Raw genomic sequence first — 18,230 nt, forward strand, 5'->3', positions numbered from 1 at the left:
CTGACTTGGCAGATGTTTCTCTCCTGGAGTTCCTAGGACAAGGCTATAGCTATGTCAGCACAGCTGCATTCAGTACCAAGGACATCTTACTTCTATAGTGGTCAGTTAGCTTCCCAGAGATGTTTCCTGTCTTGTAATTGCCCTGCAGTAAATATGTCCTATACCATCTGTTCTTATGGTCCGGCAGCTTCCTAGAGAGTGGGCGGGAATGTGCTTTCTGTACTTTTTGGTCTATTGTCTAACATCTAGGGGCTAAGCAAGGGCCAGTTTAAAAGATTCTCGTTCTTAAGAAATGGCTGCACTAATATCAAATGGGGATCTTTCATTCCCCCATTTTCTTTTGTGTCAAGTTCTAATCATGGAACTTCTGAATCTAGGTCTTCTAGGGCAAGAGTTTGGTACTGTTGTCTTAACACTAATAATTGTACAGTGCTAATTTTCTCTCTAATAAAAGTCACCAGCCTATTTAATATATATGGTCCAAAGGTTAGAAGTAACAAAAGAATTATTAGGGGTCCCATTAGGGTAGAAACTAGGGTAGTCAACCAAGGGGATCGGGTGAACCAGTCTTCAAACCATCCTCGATTTGTTTTTCTCTCTCTCTGTCTCGTGGCTAGTCTCTCCCTCAGCTTGGCCATTGAATCTTTAATCACTCTTGAATGATCTATATAGAAACAGCATTCTTCTTTTAGGGGTGCACACAAACCTCCTTGTTGTAAGAACAGTAGGTCTAGGCCGCGCCTGTTTTGCAGAACCACCTCAGTCAGGCTGGTCAATGATTCTTGTAACTTAGACACAGAGTTCTCTAGGGCCATTCTGAGTTGACTGTAATGGGAAGCTTGGGTGGCTAGCGCCGCAGTCCCAGTGCTGATGCCTGTGGTGACTCTCAGTCCCAAGAGTACAGCCAGGGTCATACTGATAGGCTCTCTCTTAAACCTCCGGTAGCCTGTAAGATATTCTTCTAAGAATGACTCTTTAGGATGATAAATTAACCGGGGCACTAACTGTACAAGGACACAAAAAGAGGCGTTTTGACTTAACACGGCCAGAGAAACACAAGGAGTCAAACCTGAATTACAGGCCCACCACCCTTCTGATGGAGCTGGCAGATATCCGTGATTAAGGCTGAACAACTGGGTGGTGTTACACAGGTTCTGGTGGGAAGCCGGGACCACACCCATGCAGGTCCCTTTCCGTGATACTGCAGAGGTTGTTAACCGAGGGTCTGTCTGTCTCCAACGACACTTATTGTCAGAACTTTCTAGTCCAGGGCAAACATAAAATTCTTGTTTCTAAAGTACACTCTTTAAGTGAGCATTATCGTAACCCCCTAGTCATATCTCTGATATATCTACTTATCTGATGTGCAAGTCTAGGGACCTTTTAAAAATCTAAGTGTCCCCTCGAGGTCCCGCCGCCCCCAGTCCCTCCTAACAGCTAGTACTCAGCTGGTGAGGGCTGACACTTGACAGCTGTCAGGGTGGTCAGCAGCACGAGGTACAGTCCTCTCCAGTGAAGCTCAAGTGTCTGGACCCGATGTTGTCGTATGTGGATGGAGTCTCTGACCTGGAACTGGTGAGATATCTCAGGGGTCCCCGGGCATAGGCTGCTGTCAGCTGTGACCAGACTTCTTTTTGTATCACCTGTAGGTCTTTTACCTGGCATACAAATCATTATTACTATGACATGTTGGTTTAATAACATCATCTAATATAGTCAGAGGAGCTGAGGCCCCATATAAGATCTCAAAGAGGATAAGGCTGAATCTGGAAGGGGTATTTCTTGCTCTGAAGAGAGCAAGAGGGAAGGAGTGCCACCCAGTCTGTGCCAGTCTCCATGGTCAATTTGATCAGGGTCTCTTTTAGAGTTTTATTTATTCACTCTACCTGTCCTGAACGTTGAGGTCTGTAAATATAATGTAATTTTTAATCAACCTCTAAATATCTGGCCACACCCTGCTTACCTTGACAACGAAAGTAGGCCCGTTGTCTGACCTGATTACCTTGGGCACTCCAGACCGGGGGAAGATTTCTTCCAGTATCTTCTTGATGACTACCGAGGCCGTCTCTTGCTTGATGAGGAAAGCTTTTATCTATTTCTAAAAAGGTATCTACAAGCACTAAGAGATACTTGGGTTTTTTTTTTTTATTAACTTGAGTATTTCTTATTAAGAGATACTTGTAACCATGTTTTTCTGGCTTTATCTTAGTGAAGTTCACTTTGACTTTTCACTAAACTCTTTAGGTCCCTTTGCCCTGTTTGCTTGTTAAGCATTTATTTACTGACGTACCACACACATATATATGTCTTTCTGGTTAAAATCTTAAAGTCTATTATATATATCTTACCTATTTGGACAAGCTTCTTATCTCCTAAATGAGTCCATTTGTATATTTGGCAAAGTGAGTCTTTTGTTTGTTCTCTGGGGAGTATAGCTTTCCCCTCAAGTGTATCATTGTCCTTTTATCTTTTAAGCAATTTGGGCCTTTTCTTCTGTTGTACATTCTAAGTGGGGCCATCCCTTTAGTCAGATCTCAGTTCCCTGTGGCTGTCTCTTGCAGGCCTGTAACCAGGATAGGCTTCTGCGTAGCCATTTTTCGAGCCACTTAATCTACTTTGTTATTGTCCCATGTCACGAGTCTCTTCCCTCCTGGGCAATGAATAGTACTCACAGTTGCTGGCTTCATCAGGGCATCCAAGCGATGGCAAAGGCATCTGCGGCGCTGTTGTGCTGGTGGGTTGTAGTGAGCGGCGCGGCGAAGTAAAGATGGCGCCGACAGCCAGCCCCGTTCGAATGTGAATAACTTACCGCGCAGGCTTGTCCCCTTGTCAGGGCCCCTGTATGATAATGAGGTGATCCGGCGCCCTCCTGTGGTGAACAACAGTACTGCGCATGCGTGAGGTTTTGCACCTGCGGTCAGTCTGGCTGGGGCGGTACTATGCTAATAGAGGTTCATGCCGCGCCAATCTCTGGAGGACAAGTAGCTGGGATGACAGTGGGGTGACTCGTGCCCCGCCAATCCCTGAAAGAATATTAGCATACTGTTGTGTATATAAGGCGAGTGCTTTTGCTGGTCCTGTCCCTGTGTCAACAATGAAGGTGTCCTGCAGTAAAGGCTGTTGAGAAGAATCCAACCGTGTTGCGTCTTCCTTGCCGGCCGAGGTGGGTGTGCCAGTGGGTATAGGTTCAGCCATCCCAGATGACATTTGTGTTGTCGAACATGGCAGCACCCACTTATCTCTGGCCTTCATGAAGAGAACTGTTCCTGTCTGTGGACAAGGTAGCCTCGGCTTTCAGCAGGGGTGGATCAGTCAGTCGCAGAGGTCTTTCCTCCACCTATGGGCTTCTGCCAGTGCTTGACACTCGTGCTGTGGTGGTTCCAGGTCAGGATTGGGCAGCAAGGTGACCAGATTGTCTCCAACCGGTGGAGAATCTAGTCCATGGCAGCTGACCAGTGGTCCCATCCTCTGGGACATTCTATTTAAAGGCAAAACATTAGCCACTTTACCACAGTTTAAGTCCTGGATTGGGTGATAAGTGTTAGTGCCCGGCTGGCAGGAACAGTGTGTTCCAGGCAGAACGGCACTAAGCCACACATCTCCCAGCATCAGGTAATGGTGCACTGAAACAGGTCTTAAGCTCCACATACACAGTCTACAGATGTGCATACACATGGCCTCGCCCAGCCATTTCAGCCCATGCAAGCCATTTCTAAGAGCAAATTTCTCATGAGCAAAGGATAGGGGCAGTCAGGGGTGACCATGAACTAGTGGGTTACCCGGCCCACGCCAAGGTCCACTGTTCTTCGGGCAGTCCATAAGTATTGTTTGTTGTCAGTAGCCCCCTGTACTCATGGTCTTTTGCTGGACACTAGCCCATTTGGGCATAGGAGCACAGAGTGTTAGGACCCCATATTCACAAAACAACTGGGCAGGCTTCCCTTTATCTTTGCGCATAGCCAGCACTCTAGGACGAGAGGCTTGCCTTCAGGGCCACTGGAGAGGCCCCTCTTGTTCTTCCTGGAGCAGTCCCTGACCCAGTGTCCTTTTTCTTTGCATTAAGCACACCGATCTTTAGCCAGGAATTCTCTTCTGTTGCCAGGTACTGTCTTTTTAGGTTCCCTAACTACTGTGGCCAGTATATGTTCTTCTCTTGTCTTTTATCTCTCTTTAGCTCTCTAGCTTCTTCTTCTTTTTGTCTCTTTTCTTCTTTAGCTTCCTGCTCTTTTTACCTTCTTTTTTCTTTCTCTTCCTCAGTCTCTCTGTTCAACCTTACTTTCTCTGTAACTTATACTAACTCTCTCAGCAACTTAGCTTAACCCCTCAAGTTTCTTTATATCTTTTCTTTACCTTAGCCAAATTGGTGGGGCATTTTTCAGCCCCTCAGGGACCCACCAATGGAGTCTGGCGGTAGACCTGGTGCTCCCTACCTTCAGGCATATTGAAGCTAACAGGTAGAAGTGAGGGCCTTCCATCCATGTCTGGAACATTTTTTCTGGCCTCTAGTAGGATTCTGTATTTCCTGTAACAGCTACTAACAAGCATTTCAAGTGGGATGGTGAGAAAACAAGAAGAGAGTCCAGAAAATAGAGGTCCGCTAAAGAGAACGAATAGCATTCAGTCACACAGCTAAACCAGGAGGCTTTCTTGGGACAAAAAGGCCTTGTGTCTGTGAAACAGAAAGGTGAGCAGAGGGGCAGCCTATCTGTTACCGGCTGTCTCTCTGGACTTAGATTTTCCCTTAAGGAGTACCTCCCTACAGTGTCAGCTCCGTGGCTTCATCGCTCAAGAGACCCATCCTCTAAATGGCACTAGGCTTCCAGTAAGAACCAATAACAAAAGGATGGAGAGATGTTAGAACCTGGGTGCTAGATACTAAGCAGCTGACAAAAGAATTGTAACCAGTTCACCTAGGGCTATCAGGACTTTTTTTGTTGTCCTTTTTGAGGCAGGAGTCAAAGTTGAACTGGGCTTACATCTATTATGCCTGCCTCTTACATCTAATAAAGAGATTGTTAGTACTGTAGTACCAACCTTTAATAAAACTATAGCTCTCTCCGTGCCTCTGAATACCAGGACTGCAGTAGTAGCCCTTCACCAAGCTATCTCACTGGTTAAAGGCCCATGGAAAAGCAAACATTAATCCTGACCTTGGCCACAGCCAAAGCCTGAATTCTGAATTCTGACTGGCAAAACAAAGTTCTTTGCAGTTTGCTGCAGATTCTTTTTGAAACTATTTTAGGGGTTTCTCTGTCTGCCCCCCCCAACCTGGGGCATTTTGACTGCTGTGGGGATAGGATCAGAGACACTCTCCGTGTCACTAATGACTAACGGGGAAGGTGCCTTAATGCTGGAGACCGACTCCTCTTTCCAGGGGCATTAGTCTTCTTTCTCCTGTTGGTTCTTCTTGGGGCAGTGGAGAGTGAAGAGCGTCGGCGGAGGGTAAGACTTTGTCTTACGAGATATTTAGGGTTGCTGTAAAATAATAAGTTTACTTATCTACGTCTAAGTTACTATGTTACTGTAGCTGATTTACCTATCTATGTCTAAGTCACTAGGCTCTGCTATTGTAACTGACTTGCCTTTTGTGTTCCTCTGAGGCCAGAAACTGCAGTCTCTGGCACTTAGCACCTCATTTTCAAACAGCAGGAGATAAAGTAGAGGATTACTTGTTGGAGCCTTTTCCCTTTTATCCCTATGCCTCTTGTTTATCAGGCCAGGGGGAAGTTTGGAGCAATAAACTGTTATTGAACGAAGAGAAATGAATAGCGCTTGTAGAAGGAAAAGCTTCTACATAGCCAAATATGTATAAACATATATACTTTTACACACTGATTTAATAAATGTACATTTATATACTTTTACTCAAAATTAGCTGGACCGAGTTTATATACATTTATCACATTTATAATTTTACACACACACATGTATACATTTTACACATCTATACTTACATATGCATATGGAGTAAAAGTTCAAGCATCGGTGTAGAAAGAACTCATTCATTCTGGATGAAAGATGAGCTCCAATCTTTATTACATAGAGAAGGAAATTGTTTTTACACTTTTAATGCAAAGTGAATTAAACCCAAATTTGTAAGAGAAAAAGGTTTGTTCCTTTTAATAAGACTAAGCCTGCGTTGCTATTAAGAAATGACTTGTTCTGTCCCGTAGTAAGGAAAAACCTGCCTGCTCTTTCTGCTCTCTCCAGCTTCTTCATTTTTCCTCTGCATTCTGCGCACTGCTCTCTTATGTTACCTATAGTTTCTAAGTTATTTCTCTTTGCATTTTTTTTCAGCATTTAAAACAGGAATCTTTCCTAAAATGAATCTCTTACAGCATTGTTTAATAAGGGTGGACCAGTCGCAGATTATATAATAATCCGAGACTGGCAATCTCAGGATGATCACCTGCTAGTTATTAGCTTGTCCTGTTATGGCTCCTGACATCCTCTCTTGGAATAGGGCCAGTGGATAAGGGGAGGGAGGCAGGCTCCCTTAAAGACAGTTCTCTTAATGAACGCTCTCCTTCTGTGAGCAAATGTTGAAGGTCTGGTCACTGAAGGCAGTAACTGGAATTGTTTTTCAGGGCCAAAGGACTCATGATAGACTTTAAAACAATCACTCACTGTGCTATCTTTTTGCTGTCAAAGCGTCAACCACGGCCAGTGGCCCCTTTGCCTTGAAACTCCTCTCCCGCTGGCTCAGTGTTCTTATATCCATTATCATCCTCAATTTTCCTGATTTCATTTTTACAACAAACACAGGAGAATTACATGGGTTGGTAGAATCTATTATATGTTGAGTCCCTGTCTGTTCTTGTACCAGTTGTTCAAATGCCTGTAACTTTTCTTTTGTTATGGTCCATTGCTCATGCCACAAAGGTCTGTTTGATAACCATTTTAAGGGCAAAACTGTCAGAATGTCTGCAGTGGCCCTTTTTATATATTAGAAACTCAATTCCTGTGATATCCTGTATTTAGACAATGGGCACAGCTTGTGATCATTATCAATCACCCATATCAATACCTTTGCCGGGAGCATCTACTATATCACCCCTAATTTTCTCATTTGCTGTCCCTAGAATTGCAGGAATATTAATTTGAGTACTCCATAGTTGTAAAAGTTCCCTTCCCCATAAATTTATGGGTATGTCAGCTACATAAGGTCTCAACTTCCCTGTTTGTCCTCTGGTCCCACACAGGTAATACATTGGACACTTTGTATTTTTTGTGATAATTTACCAATTCCTATAAATTGTGTATAAACATCCTGAAGTAGCCAATCTGGATTCCAAGACTTTTGGAAAACTATATTAACATAAGTTCCTGTATCTACTAAACCTTCTATGTTACCACCATGCATTTGAACCATTAATCTGGGTCTCTAATCATTAACCACTGCTTGCCAGAACATGCAATTTTCAGTACTCCCAAAAGTCACTGTTCTTATTCTAGAGCATCCTTGCCCTTGATGCAAGGAAACAACAATTGAGCAATTCTATCTCCTGCATCAATTTGCATCTCCTTTTTTTTACATATGCCATGATTTATTTTTATTTCCTCCTTGCTATCTCCATCTACTATACATGAATGCACAATAAATCCTTGAGAATTCAATCCACTTCTTCCAAAGATTATTCCTACTGTCCCTGAAGGTAAAGGACCATAAACACCAGTGATTAACTTGTAACATTCAACTTTGGGGGATAATTTAAGAGCGCTATCTGTGGCCAGATAGCTTCATTCTGTAGCACATATAGGATCAGAAATACTTAGTCTTGATTCTGTTGCCTTGATTCTGTTGGTACCTCCTGGCTGGCTAAAAGAAGATGGCTGTATTGTTTCCTGTGGAGCCTGTTGATAACAGCCCCCTCAGTTCATTTCCCAATGGCAAGAGGTTTCTTCATATGTCTCTCTTGAATCTACAATCCTTAGACCAATGTTTGCCCTTTCCATAGTGGCTACAATACCAGTGAAACCTTTGTGTTTCATAGCAGTCAGAACCTGCTTGTTCTCTTCTACAAATGCCACATTCTCCAGAGTCAATGCATCTGTTATTTTGAGTTCTGAATCTTTTAGCTTTAAATTTCTTTGCAAATGGCCAAATTCACCACAATTAAGGCATCAGGCATTTTGATTCCTGAGACTTCTAGTTGTGGCTTGCCCTGTGATATTGGCAAGATGCCCCTGAAAGGCAATACCAGTTGTCTCTCTTATCCATTTGTCTAATGGGGTGCCTTATGCTTTCAATGGTCTAACTGCTCTCTTACATTCGGTATTTGCATTTTCAAATGCCAAGATTTCTACTAATGACTATCTGGTTTCAGGGTCTGATATGGCTCTATTTATAGCTGAACCCATTCTCTGCAATAAGTCAGTAAAGGCTTTTTCAGGACCCTGTATTACCTCAGTAAATGAGGTGGTATCTTCTCCCCCACTCCAATTCCTCAGTTATATCCCAAGCTCTTAAAACTGCAACATGACATTGCTCAATTACAACATAATCAGATTATATGTGTTCCTGTAGGTTAGCATAAAGCCCTTCACCAAGCAGCTGTTCTTTAGCAACATTTATCCCCCTTGCTCTATTGCGTTGTCCATTTTTGTAGCTACATGCTTCCACTATGACAACCACTGTAATTGTTGATCAGATTCCAGCATAGCTGACACCAACCCCTTCCAATCGTGGGGGGAAAACTATGCTGTGTAGCCCAGTTACTTAACATTTTTTTTAACAAATGGAGAATGCAAGCCATACAATACAAAAACCTCTTTAAGGTGCTTTAGATCTGAAATTACTATTAGATGCCTTGTAAACTCATTATAAGCATGACGACCATCATTAACAGGCGCATGTTATACAAAGACTGGGAAGACCAAAGGTGCCTGGGTAGCCCTAGGCAAATCCTCTGGCAGTGCATTTGGCTGAACACTTTCCCATTGTCCTTGTCCAGCCTCCTGCTTTCCTAGGCCCCTAGTCTCATGAAGATGCTCTGGACATCTGGCAATGAAAGCACATTGAGCAGGGATGGGTGGCAATCTGCCTTCCAGCCTAATTTGCTTCCCTCTTTCATCATATGGTAAATTACCAACTCTCTTAAGGTATTCTGGCTGCTTCTGGCTGCTTCTTATTACTTGTGCCAACTCAGTGAAATCTTTCTGTTTCTGCTAGATCATATTGCTAGTGCTGATTCATGTTTGATGTTTGTCTTTGGACTGGAGTGCTGGTAACCTGACAATGAGGAGTGGAATCAGCCCCAGGGAACTACTTCTAAACAGGTCTACAACTCCCTTTTTCTATTAACCTTTTTTATCCCCTACCTCTGGCCACTGGGCTAGAAGGGAAGTTGAAGCACTTAAGAACCCTAAATTGAGTAGACTTTGAAAGATCTAAACTTACAGGTGGTGCCCAAAGTAGGGCTTAGGCATAACGGGTAACTTGTTTCTAATAAAGTAGAGGAATAAGCGGGTTTTGACTGGTTGGCAATACTGTTTAAGGAGATTGGCAAAACAACAGCTACTGTTGCTGGGTGATTTCCTGCCTTGCTCCCAAAGGGGGATTTCTGGTTTTGCTTCACAGTTTTCAAGTGCACTATTTTGAACAGGATTGGCGGTACAGCTGAAAGCTCAGCAGGTTCACTTAGTTTTCTTGTGTTAGAAGGATTACAGAATTGGCTGTACACTTAGTTTGCAGGTAGTGATAGAAGTGCTTGGAAAGCCAGTAGGAGAAGAAAACGTTTCACCTGTGTCTGCTTTAGAAAAACACTTCTTCATGTGTTTGCTCCAGCAAAACACCATTTGCCACAACTGACTTTCCAAAGAAACCATAAGTTTCCATTTCACTTGCTTTTGGTCATGGTATCTTGTAATCCTAAGGAAAACATGACAAGAGTTCTTTTAATTACTCTGGATTAGTATAGTAACATTAGGTTTTCTTGTAAAGCCATATCTAGTCTTCCTCATTTATCAGAAGTAAATCTAAGCCTCTTAGATTTTGTAGGTCAACTTATGCCAGGGAATTTAACTGCTGTTTTAATTTAGACGTGGAAATTATTAATCCTTCTAGAGCCTGATCCACCTGTTTCTGAAAGTTTTTATCTCCCTTGATAAAGGCTGATGTGTCTATGGATGTTAGGCCAGCTATGCCAAGTCGAACTAAGAGTGGGATGAGGACTGTCACAGTTCTTTTTCCTTTGTGGTCCAGGATCTATATTAACATGTGTTTTCCCTTCTTTTCAAATACACACACACACACACACACACACACGGGACAGAATGTGTACTTTTATGCATAAAAGGTGGCTCACAGTTTGGAAAGCATCCAAAAGTCACATTTAGTCAAACTATTAGTACTTGCCCACCAAGTAAATTCAAGGATTCAGTAACATTGCTGTTGTACAGACAAATTAACCCATAAGGCAGACTAGCAGGCATCAGAATAAGGGGAAGTGCCTAGATTAAAGGTTTTACATATTATACAAGATTCAACTCCTTGTAAGTCCTCTACTGCTAATTTAGGCTGTCTAGTCACAATGAGTTTTGTCAGTCAAGAGGCTGAACATTCCTATCCCTATATAGTATGGGGATTAGGGATCTAAGCATAACCAGCAATCCTGTCTGATTTCTTCTGGGGATGATTAACAAATGGAGCACTTTTCTAAGAGTGAAAATAGGGATAAGGATCCCTCAGCTTCCTGGAAAGTGGGAGGCAGGACTGAGGCTCCAGCTGTGTTATGTGAGGTCACTTCTTTACAGGGGAAAGTTGGTCAGAGCTTTGGTATGAGCAGGAAAACTTTGTTAGTACTTAGAGTTTGGGGAGCATGAAGAGGAAGGAGGTGGTTTATTTCTAGATCTGGCTCAAGGGCACATTTCTATGACACAGAATCTGCGTATAGATGTTTTCCATTTCTCATAACCAGTTCTCTCTCTCTCTTTTCTTCCTTCCTTTCTTTTTTTCTCCCTCCCTTCCTTCCTTCCTCCCTCCCTCCCTCCCTCCCTCCCTTCCTTCCTTCCTTCCTTCCTTCCTTCCTTCCTTCCTTCCTTCCTCCCTTTCTTTCTTAGCAATAGAGTTGCTATAGCCCCTTGAAGGGGAAGCCAAATAACCTCTAGGAGGGAATGGAATACCCAGAAAGGGAAGCTCACTGACTGAAGGTACAAGACTATCTAGATAACTCATTAGCATAGAGAAGAACTCTGGGGGTTATTTTATGTGACTGACTCCATGGTCCTCTCAATGAAGTGTCATGGTTACGTGTTCAAGAGCAGGTACATAGACAAAGCAGCTGCACTGGTCTCAGATCTCTGAGATTCCCAGGATCTGAGCTCATTCAACCTTGCCAATTCTATGTTTGTCTGGTAATACAGTCCCACAAGCCCTACAATTCCTTTGTAGTGTTTGTATGTAGTGTATGGGTTTGGGACCATAGCATGGACAGTGTTGATGTTCTTAATTTATTTTTCTTAGACTTTGGACTAGTCTGTGACCAAAAGTTTTGTCACAGGCATGAGAGGGGTGTTTCAAGTCTGTCTTGATAAGCCAGGCAATATGGACTACAATTTCCTTTTCTGTTTCCAGGGTCAGAGGGTAGAGTTTAATCTAGTCAGGGGTATTAGAACTGGTTAGTTGAACTTGGTGTTGTTAGATCAGTAGGGGGTGGGGTAGAGTGGGGGTTGATTTCTGCCATCACCCATGGGAACCTTTGTTGTCAATCTGAAAGATGTTATCTTTTGATGGGGAGCAAGAGATATTCCTCTGACAGAGAGCAAGACACCAAAATTTTACTGGTATCTATGGTCTAACAGTATCTTGTCAGTAGGAAAGAGGATGGTGACTTCCAATTTATGTAAAATGTCTTATCTCTCAAGCTGTTTGTTTGGTTTGCAGTTATTTTTTACCTACTCCCAGGAACTGGGACTATTTATACCTTTGGGTCCATGTAAGTTTTATAACTTTTTTTCCTAATACATGGGGTTAAGTGAGCAAAACATGCAATTATTTTAGCAGTTATCTTTAATCCTCCTAAAGAAAATGTAGAGAAAACTGCCTCCTTGGTCACAGTTGGACAAAAAGAAAAATCCATTCAATGCTGACTGCACTCCATCAGTGTCCTCCATGTACTGCACACCCACCCAGCACAATCTGGGAGCAGTTTCTCTACTCTTCTCACAGAATGATTGAGTTTTCTTTATTTCTTAATTGGATTTTTTAAAATTTATATTTCAAATGTTATCCCCTTTCCCCACCCAACTACCCACCCCTTCCTGCCTCCCTGCCCTGACATTCCCCTACATTGGGGGGTCTAGCCTTGGCAGGACAAAGGGCTTCTCCTCCCATTGGTGCCCAACAAGACCATCCTCTGCTACATATACAGCTAGAGCCACAGGTCTGTCCATGTATACTCTTTGGATGGCGATTTAGTCCCTGGGAGCTCTGGTTGGTTGGTATTGTTGTTCTTATGGGGTTGCAAAATCCTTCAGCTTCTTCAATCCTTTCTCTAACTCCTCCAATGAGGACACCATTCTCAGTTCAATCGGTGGATGTGAGCATCTGCCTCTGTATTTGTCATGCTCTGCCAGAGCCTATCAGGAGACAGCTATACCAGGCTCTTGTCAGCATGCACTGCTTGGCATCAGCAATATTATCTAGATTTGGTGGCTGTATGTGTATATATGGGCTGGATCCATGGGTGGGGCAGCCTCTGGAAGCCATTCCTTCAGTCTCTACTCCAAATTTTGTCTCCATATCTCCTATTAATATTTTTGTTCCCCCTTCTAAGAAGGACTGAAGCATCCACACTTTGGTTGTCCTTCTTCTAGAGCTTCATATGGCCTGTGGATTGTATCTTGAATAATCCAAGCTTTTGGGCTAATATACACTTACCAATGAGTGCATACCATGTGTGTGTGTTTGTGTGTGTGTGTGTGTGTGTGTGTGTGTGTGTGTTTTGATTGGGTTATCTAACTCAGGATGATATTTTCTAGTTCCATCCATTTTCCATTTGCCTAAGAATTTCATGAAGTCATTGTTTTTCTTTCTTTCTTTTTTTTTTTTTTTTTTTTTTTTTTTTTTTTGGAGCTGGGGACCGAACCCAGGGCCTTGCGCTTGCTAGGCAAGCGCTCTACCACTGAGCCAAATCCCCAACCCGAAGTCATTGTTTTTAATAGCTGAGTAGTACCCCATTGTGTAGATGTACCACATTCTCTGTATCCATTCCTCTGCTGAAGGACATATGGGTTCTTTCCAGCTTCTGGCTATTATAAATAAGGCTGCTATGAACATAGGAGGCATGTGTACTTGTTTATTGGGGCATCTTTAGGGTATATGCCCAGGAATGGTATAACTGGGTCCCCAGGTACTACTGTGTCCAATTTTCTGAGGAACCTCCAGACTGATTTCCAGAGTGCTGTACCAGCTTGCAATCCCACCAATAGAGGAGTGTTCCCCTTTATCCACATCCTCTCCAGCATCTGCTGTCACCTGAGTTTTTTATCTTAGCCATTCTGACTGGTGTGTGGTGGAATCTCAGGGCTGTTTTGATTTGCATTTCCCTGATGACTAAGGATGTCATTTCTTTATGTGCTTCTCAGCCATTCAATATTCCTCAGCTGAGAAATACCTCTGTACCCCATTTTTCTTTTTTTTTTTTTCTTTTCTTTTTTTTTTTTTGGAGCTGGGGACTGAACCCAGGGCCTTGCACTTGCTAGGCAAGTGCTCTACCGCTAAGCTAAATCCCCAACCCCCCCCCCCAATTTTTAATAGGGGTATTTGATTCTCTGGAGTCTAACTTCTTTGTATATTTTGGATATTAGCCCTCTATCAGATGTAGGATTGGTAAAAATATTTACCCAATCTGTTGACTGCTGTTGTCCTAATGATAGTGTCCTTTGCCTTACAGAAGCCTTGTAATTTTATGAGGTCCCATTTGTCCATTCTTGATCTTAGAGCATAAGCCATTGGTGTTTTGTTCAGGAAATTTTCCCCAGTGCCCATATGTTGGAGGCTCTTCCCCACTTTTTCTTCGATTAGTTTGTTTCTGGTTTTATGTCTTTGATCCATTTGGACTTCAGCTTTGTACGGGGTGACAAGAATGGATCAATTTGCTTTCTTCTACATGCTGACCTTCCGTTGAACCAGCACTATTTGTTGAAAATGCTGTCTTTTTTCCTACTGGATGGTTTTAGTTCCTTTGACAAAGATCAAGTGACCATAGATACATTCATTTATGGGTTTTCTATTCTATTCAATTGATCTACCTTCTGTCTCTGTAACAATAACATACAGTTTTTAATCACTATTGCTCTGTAATACAGCTTAAGGTCAGGGATGGTGATTCCCCCAGAATTTCTTTGATTGTTGAGCATAGTTTTTGCTATCCTGGGTTTTTTGTTATTCCAAATGAATGCAGATTGCTCTTTCTAACTCTATGAAGAAATGAGTTGGAATTTTGATGGCAATTGTATTGAATATGTAGACTGCTTTTGGCAAGATGGCCATTTTTACTATATTAATCCCACCAACAAATGAGCATGACAGACCATTCCATCTTCTGAGATCTTCAATTTCTTTCTTCGGAGACTTGAAATTCTTGTCATACAGATCTTTCACTTGCTTGGTTAGAGTCACACTGAGGTATTTCATATTATTTGTGACTATTATGAAGGGTTTCACTTCCCTAATTTCTTCCTCAGCCTGTTTATCCTTTTTTTTTTCCCCCTCCCCTGTTTATCCTTTAAGTAGAGGAAGGCTACTGACTCGTTTGAGTTAATTTTATATCTAGTTACTTTGCTGAAGTTGTTTATCAGGCTTAGTAGTTCTCTGGTGGAACTTGTGGAGTCACTTAAGTATACTATCGTATCATCTGCAAATAGTGATATTTTGACTTCTTCCTTTCCAATTTGTATTCCTTTGACATCCTTTTGTTATCTGATTGCTCTGTCTAGGACTTTGAGTACTATATTGAATAGGTAGGGAGAGAGTGGGCAGCCTTGTCTAGTCCCTGATTTTAGTGGGATTGCTTCAAGTTTCTCTCCATTTAGATTGATGTTGGCTACTGGTTTGCTGTATATTGCTTTTACTATGTTTAGGTATGGGCCTTGATCTTTTTTTTTTTTCTCCATCTTTATTAAATTGGGAATTTCTTATTTATATTTCAATTGTTATTAGCTTTCCCGGTTTCCAGGCCAACATCCCCCTAACTCCTCACCGTCCTCTTCTATATGGGTGTTCCCCTCTCCATCCTCCCCCCAATACCGTCCTTCCCCCAACAATCTCATTCACTGGGGGTTCAGTCTTGGCAGGACCAAGGGCTTCCTCTTCCACTGGTGCCCTTACTAGGCTATTTATTGCTATCTATGCAGTTGGAGCCCAGGGTCAGTCCATTATAGTCTTTGGGTAGTGGTTTAGTCCCTGGAAGCTCTGGTTGGTTGGCATTGTTGTTCATATGGGGTCTCAAGTCCCTTCAAGCTCTTTCAGTCCTTTCTCTGATTCCTTCTGGTCCCGTTCTTAGTTCAGTGGTTTGCTGCTGGCATTCGCCTATGTATTTGCCATATTCTGGCTGTGTCTCTTAGGAGAGATCTACATCTGGTTCTTCTCAGTCTGCACTTCTTTGCTTCATCCATCTTATCTAATTGGGTGGCTGTATATGTATGGGCCACATGTGGGGCAGGCTCTGAATGGGCATTCCTTCAGCCTCTGTTCTAAACCTTGCCTCCCTATTCCCTGCCAAGGATATTCTTGCTCCCCTTTTAAAGGAGTGAAGCATTCGCATTTTGGTCATCCTTCTTGAGTTTCATGTGTTCTGTGCATCTAGGGTAATTTGAGCATTTGGGCTAATATTCACTTATCAATGAGTGCATACCATGTGTGTTTTTCTGTGATTGGGTTACCTCACTCAGGATATTTTCCAGTTCCATCTATTTGCTTATGAATTTCGTAAAGTCCTGTTTTTTGATAGTGAAGTAGTATTCCACTGTGCATATGTACCACATTTTCTGTATCCATTCCTCTGTTGAAGAGCACCTGGGAGAGAAGCCGTTGCAGGACAATATGGCAGGTGACTTTAAGATTCCACGCTGTACCTTTACAGGTTGTTACAAATGTTTTTAGGGGATGGATGTGTATTGGGCTTTGTATGTTTAGGTGAGCAATTATATCTTATTAACTGGGCCAAAAAAAAAAAAAAAAAAAGAGCACCTGGGTTCGTTCCAGCTTCTGGCTATTATAAATAAGGCTGCTATGAACATAGTGGAGCATGTGTCTTTGTTATTTGTTGGAGCATCTTTTGGGTATATGCCCAAGAGAGGTATAGCTGGGTCCTTAGGTAGTGCAATGTCCAATTTTCTGAGGAACCTCCAGACTGATTTCCAGAATGGTTGTACAAGCAACGGAGGAGTGTTTCTCTTTCTCCACATCCTCGCCAGCATCTGCTGTCACCTGAGTTTTTGATCTTAGCCATTCTCACTGGTGTGAGGTGAAATCTCAGGGTTGTTTTGATTTGCATTTCCCTTATGACTAAAGATGTTGAACATGTCTTTAGGTGCTTCTCAGCCATCTGGCATTCCTCAGCTGTGAATTCTTTGTTTAGCTCTGAACCCCATTTTTTAATAGTGTTATTTGTCTCCCTGCAGTCTAACTTCATGAGTTCTTTGTATATTTTGGATATAAGCCCTCTATCAGTTGTAGGATTGGTAAAGATCTTTTCCCAATCTGTTGGTTGTCGTTTTGTCCTAACAACAGTGTCCTTTGCCTTACAGAAGCTTTGTAGTTTTATGAGATCCCATTTGTTGATTCTTGATCTTAGAGCATAAGCCATTGGTGTTTTGTTCAGGAAATTTTCTCCAGTGCCCATGTGTTTGAGGCTCTTCCCCACTTTTTCTTCGATTAGTTTGAGTGTATGGTTTGATGTGGAGGTCCTTGATCCAATTGAACTTAAGCTTTGTATAGGGTGATAAGAATGAATTGATCTGCATTCTTCTACATGCTGACCTCCAGTTGAACCAGCACCATTTGTTGAAGATGCTATCTTTTTTCCATTGGATGGTTTTGGCTCCTTTGTCAAAAATCAAGTGACCATAGGTGTATGGGTTTAGGTATGGGCCTTGAATTCCTGATCTTTCCAAGACTTTTAAGATGAAGTGGTATTGAATTTTGTCAAATGCTTTCTCAGCATCTAATGAGATATCATGTGGTTTTCTTCTTTTGAGTTTGTTCAGATAGTGGATTACATTGATGGATTTCCATATATTGACCTATCCCTGCATCCCTAGAATGAAGCCTATTTGGTCATGATGGATGATCATTTTCATGTGTTCTTGAATTTGGTTTGCGAGACTTTATTGAGTATTTTTGTGTCGATATTCATAAGGAAAATCAGTCTGAGGTTTTTTCTTTGTTGGGTCTTTCTGTGGTTGGGGTGTAAGTGTAATTGTGGCTTCATAGGAGGAATTGGGTAGTGCTTCTTCTATTTCTATTTTGTGGAATAGTTCGGACAGTATTGGTATTAGGTCTTCTATGAAATTCTGATAGAATTCTCCACTAAACCCATCTGGTCCTGCACTTTTTTTTTCTTTTTTTTCTTTTGGTTTGGGGAAATTTTATTAACTGCTTCTATTTCTTTAGGAATTATGGGACTGTTTAGATGGTTATCTGATCCTGATTTAACTTTGGTTCCTGTATCTGGCTAGAAAATTTGTCCATTTCATCCAGATTTTGCAGTTTTGTTGAATATAGACTTTTGTGTAATATTCCACGAGATTCTCCATCAAGGAAATTCTAGTCAAACCTGAAATGACTTAAGCAAGAATAAGAGATAGAAGATCCTGTGAACTTCCTTGTCTTGTCACAAACGTAGCTTATCGTGTGTGAGCAAATGGCATAAATAATCAGTTTTAATTTTTAAAAATGGTTTAACCCCTTTAGAAAATACTCATTCACCAACAACTATATTTTAAAAATCCCCACACAAACAATTAATGGACTCACAATTCAAATCCTTTCATATTCCTTTATCCATTAGATGTATCCAGAATGAAGTTATTTAAAATGTAATAGTGAATGAATGCATGTGGCTTTGCTAAACCACTTGCTAAAGTACAATTACCATTCCTGTCAGTTACAATAATGTCGATGAAAACGAGAGCACAGAGCTGGAGAGATCGATCAGTGGAAGAGTATTGACCGTTCTTCAAGAGGTCCTGAGTTCAATTTCCAGCAACCACATGGTGGCTCACAA

The 18,230-nt window shown here is 41.9% G+C and overlaps 1 long non-coding RNA gene across 1 annotated transcript in view; it reads left to right on the forward strand.

The window, feature by feature from the left end:
- The first annotated feature begins 3,081 nt into the window (after positions 1-3,081).
- Positions 3,082-18,230, forward strand: part of LOC134483083 (uncharacterized) — a 38,599-nt gene continuing 23,450 nt past the window's right edge. The window contains exon 1 of the long non-coding RNA XR_015650282.1: positions 3,082-3,163. This is a non-coding gene — a long non-coding RNA (uncharacterized LOC134483083). The remainder of the gene's footprint in view (positions 3,164-18,230) is intronic.

The sequence above is a fragment of the Rattus norvegicus genome, chromosome 1 (genome assembly GCF_021556685.1).
Source record: "Rattus norvegicus strain SHRSP/BbbUtx chromosome 1, alternate assembly SHRSP_T2T, whole genome shotgun sequence".
NCBI lineage: Eukaryota > Metazoa > Chordata > Mammalia > Rodentia > Muridae > Rattus > Rattus norvegicus.